Genomic DNA, 5,142 nt, shown 5'->3' on the forward strand with positions numbered 1-5,142 from the left:
GATTTAGAGCATCCCACGTATGTGTGCAGGTTGAAGAAGGCACTCTATGGGCTCAAGCAAGTACCTAGAGCATGGTCTGACAAGATTAGAGAGTATCTTGTCAATATTGGCTTTTATGTTTCTGATGCTGATCACTCACTTTATGTGAGAAAGGGAGATGCAGGTTTGGTCATCATAGTCATCTATATGGATGACTTGATTATTACAGGTGACAGTGATAGTGGAATTGCTGAAGTTAAGGGCTATTTGAAGATGAAGTTTGAGATGAAGGATTTAGGTTAGCTAAGGTACTTCCTTGGTATTGAGGTGATCAGATGTGATGATGGTATATGGCTGTCCCAAAGATAGTATGGTTTGGATATGTTGTCCAAGTATGGTATGACTGCATGCAAACCACTTTCAGTCCCATTGGAGCAGAATGTGAAGCTGAGTGCTGATGTTGGGGATGAGATAGAAGACCCTACTATGTTCAGGAGGATAGTGGGGAGTTTGATCTACATGACCATTACAAGGCCAGACTTGAGCTACGCTGTTGGTCTTGTGAGTCAGTTTATGCAAGTACCTAGAAAGCCACATTTGGATGCAGTCAGACGCATATTGAGATATGTGAAGTCCACATTAGATTATGGACTTTTCTATGAGGCAGGTACAAATGTACAGGTGGTTGGATACATAGATGCAGATTGGGCTGGTAGTATGTCTGATAGAAGATCTACCAGCGGATACATGTTCTCTCTTGGTAGTGCAGAAGTTGCATGAAGCAGCAAAAAGCAATCTACAGTTGCTTTGTCGAGTACAGAGGCTGAGTATAGAGGTGCTGCTGTTGCAGCATGTGAGGTAGTATGGCTGCAAAAGCTATTGGCTGATTTGGATGTGCAGGTGGAAGGTTCAGTTGTCATTTATTGTGACAACATGAGCAGTATACAGTTGGCTAGGAACCCTGTGTTCCATGCCAGGACAAAACATATTGAGGTACACTACAACTTTGTGAGAGAGAAGGTACTAGCAGGTGAGATTGACTTGGTGTATGTCAGCACACAGGATCAGATAGCTGACATCTTCACGAAGGCATTGGGTACAGAGAAGCTTCAAAAGTTTCGAAGCTTACTTGGAGTTGCAGAGATGCAGTTGAGCTTGAGGGGGAGTGTTGAGATGACAAGTTCAACACATGCGGACATTGATGATGGACCGCCTGGTTAGATGGGTTCACACGTCTACACTTAGCACGTCGGTGGTCATTATGACTCTCACATGGCCACTGACTCATTACTTATTATATTCAGGTCGTTCACCTATTTACAGATGGCATAGTTATAGCGCCAGTCGACTAGTGTAGTCGGTTATGCATTGTTTGACTTAGTAGGCCGCTTTCCTTTTATGTTGTATCTTATCTATACTTTGAGTACATTGTAAAGAGTGTGGAAGAAGAAGAAGAAATCAACAAGAAAACGTTTTGGCCTCCATCTCTCTTCTTGTCTCTTGAGTGAGCTTCTCCTTGTGCATTCTGTGTGTGTTCGGCGCAGCATCTTGAGCAACCCCCTCCACCACGCGATTCTTGACAGCCAAGGCATCATTGATCAATATAATCCATAACTCTAGATAGTGGTCTAAAGTCATCTCTAAAGAGACAATGGAAATGGCTTATAGTATGTTGGATAGAAATGGCAAGTGTATTGCTCTTTGTGTCTTTGGATCTAGTTAGCATATTTGACATATTTGCTCCTCTGGTGGCATGGATCTATATTTATCAGTCTCAATCTTTGACTAATGTGAAGAGGTGCACAACTTGCCAATAGCGCATTTGATCCCATGAAAGAGATGGGTATCCATGTATCTCAAGCGGCCAATAAATCCATCATATTTTATGGAGAAGATGCTCTGTGCAAAAAGCCATCTTCATCCCCCAACTCATGCACTAGCGCCAACCATGTCCTCCTAGTGTCCAACTAGATGAGATCCATCCCAATAACCTTGCCAATCTTTGAATGGTTCAGAGTAAGAGATGGTGTATCAAGGGAATACTAGAAGGGGGGACATCCTATCCATGCTAAATCCATGTAGCTCAAATCAAGCTAACATTTGTGCATAATAACATGAAGTAGCACCCTTTGTGGCAAGTTTTCGGGAGGACTCAAGACCCAGTCATGCATATCTATGTCTAAATAGATCCCATAGTCTGTGTATGTATGTGACTAATCTCACCTAGTGATGTGTGTCCTCCTATCAATCTAGTATATGATGCCTCTCTCATAGAGAGAGTGGGACCTATAAAAGAGATTACTATGTATGTATAAGAGTCCACATAATCCAAATCCTCTCGCCCATATGTGAACTACATTGACTGACTTATTCAACTTTGACACATTTTCTACCACCCTTGGATCCATTCTATCTCCTTTGCCCTTTAGCCACATTAAGGATTTAAGGGGTGGGTGCTAGCAAATTTCTTCTTTATTTTCTTATTTCAGGGGTTATAACCCCATTTTACACACTTTTGTATTGTAGAAATTACAAAAATATATAATATTTTCATTTTTTTATTTAATAGGCTTCCCTAACTGCCTCACAACTAATAGAAATTTCTAGAAATAGTTGTTGGCAAGCTAGGAGGACTATGTCACTAGGACTATCGCCAAGACAAAGCTTTGTGTGCCCGACAATGTCTTCATAAGAGGTGGACGACTGCTGATGGACCTAAAAACGGGCCGGCACTGGCTCATGCACTAGCCGGACCTCGTCACTATGCACAAGACAACCCCTCGGCCTCGCGGCCAGGAGCGTCTATCAAAATCCCTGCCTTCCTAAACATTGCGTTTGTAATACGTTGTAGTCCAACTAATCCTAACCCAATATTACTCCTCAGAGGGAGTCCCTTTCACATAGCCAAAAGGCTCGAATCACATACACATGGGGTTCCTCCTACGGCTGAATGCCGTCAACCCTCTGCGACTCTCCTACACCTCGGGGATTGGCCCCTCGATGCGCCGCTCAACATATAGACATTTCGCACAAACGTCGCTCAAGGTACCAAATAAGCGTATCCAGGAATGTACCATTGTCCTCACTTGACTTCCCCTGTAGGATCCCACGACTAGCCTACGACATGGGTATCTCACTGCCTCTCAACGTAGGTCATATCCGAAACCAATTGCAATGCATGTCCAGGAGCTGATCACTGATACTTTTAAATTCTTTTCATGCTCTATGCATTTGGTGGATGCCTAGTGCTCAAACATTTAGCAAAACAGTATCGTGCACAAGTGCAAATCATTCTTTTAATGGTTTCCAACTATCGTTCGTGCTTCGTTGTATGGGCTTAGCACCGAGGTGATCCTCGTGCTACTAAGCTCTTAATTTTAATTATCACCCGTCCTAAATGCTATGCATAGAAATCAGCAACTTTCCCATCATCTCACACGGCATTTGGACATATTTCAACTTCTCTACCCTTCCCCGTTTAAATAGTGCATCGTTGGATAGGTTTATAGGGTAATTTGACATCATTTTATGTGAAAAAACTAGAAAAAGACACACTAGAATAAGAAGGCGGGGTTGAACTGAGGCAAATCCTCATGCTTCAGTCCCCACAACCATTCACAAGCATTGCTCTTATTTATCCTTATTTTTCGGAACCCAAAATGTATTTTTCCCCTATTTTTCATGGTTTTTCCCTATTTTCCCTTGTTTTCCTACATTATTTAATTGCTGGAAATTCAAAACAGGTTATGGGCTGTGGCCCTTAGTTCCTTCTTGCAGAAAAATGACAGTTTAGTTGATGTTCCTATTTACTCCCCCCTTTTTATGCCAAAAACCCTCATTTTCCCTTGTTTTTCATGTTTTACGTGTTTTAGCATATTATTTTGAACCATAAAATGCATATTTTTCTAATTTTTTGATCATGCCCAGCAAGAACTCATAGAAAACAGTATCATGAACAATTATTATCCCACATGAACACCATTTCATCCATCAGAAGCCATAAAAACTCAAATTTCCGTTGAAAATTTTAAATTACCGCTTATTTGCGTGTTTCGGGTTTTGTGTCCATGGCTGCAAATTTGGAAAACAGCAGCACTTCATGTCCAGCAACATCACAAATCACCATTCTCAGCCCGTGTAGCAATCCGATCCATGCCGGACAAGCCTCCATCATTCTTTCTTCTTCCTTCTTCTTCCCACATGAACTTGCCTTTAGAAGAGAGAGAGGGAGGAGAGAGAAAGACTGAAATCAGAATTCTCCAAAGAGGGCATCATTGCGCGAGCGAAGGGCAGCGATAGAGTCAGGATACAGAGGGGAATGAGGGGCAATGATCATTGGGGGGGGTTGTTTGCAGCAGCCATGATGCATGATCAACATTGAGGGCGCATTTTTCGGACGTGATGGCGCCATCTCCTCCTCCTTTCTCTCACCACGATTTGCATCTAACATTTCATGTGACTTTTAATCTTGGGCTCCCAAGAGTCACTTACTCATTTTGGCCAAATTTTGTCCACCCCTTCGCATCTTGACCGGTTTCTTGGCCATTTCCCCGTCCGGACTCGGAATCGAGCTCTGAAAAATCCTGGGCATCCGGCTTAGCATCCCGCATTGGCCAGTAGCTCGTGTCAACCTGCACGACTGTCTGAAAAATTATGAAAAATCAACAAGTGTCGCTCGGGCACCTTTAAAGCACTTTGGCGCTTAAAATCGTCCTAGATCGAGCTGCCGCCTTTGACATTGAATATTTTTCCCTTGATATTCATAATTTTTAGCTATTTTTAAGCACTTTCTAGCACCAAAATTCTGCTCTCATTGGCGACCACGGGATAGGGCGACTCAGCCCGTCGAATCCACGAACATATCTGCACATAAACAACCAAAGAAGCATAAAACTGATACAAAACAAATAGATAATAAAACTCAGCACAATGCTCCCCCTACCCCGGGACAGAACCAAGGCATGATATCCACAAGGAATAGGCCTAGCATCATCTAATAGAAGATCCGAAGTGAGTCACTAACCAACTGCTCCAACACAGCCAAACTAAAAAGAACTGCCAAAGAGGTTGCTCTAAGTGGTAGTCTGAACTACTGACCAACTAAAGACAACCCAACTAGGAGCTCCTACAAGGCGAGGACTCCTATAGCGTGAGCAAAGAATA

Source organism: Lygodium microphyllum, chromosome 9 (genome assembly GCF_053477565.2).
Source record: "Lygodium microphyllum isolate KBCC chromosome 9, Lygodium_microphyllum_v1.1.10, whole genome shotgun sequence".
Lineage (NCBI taxonomy): Eukaryota > Viridiplantae > Streptophyta > Polypodiopsida > Schizaeales > Lygodiaceae > Lygodium > Lygodium microphyllum.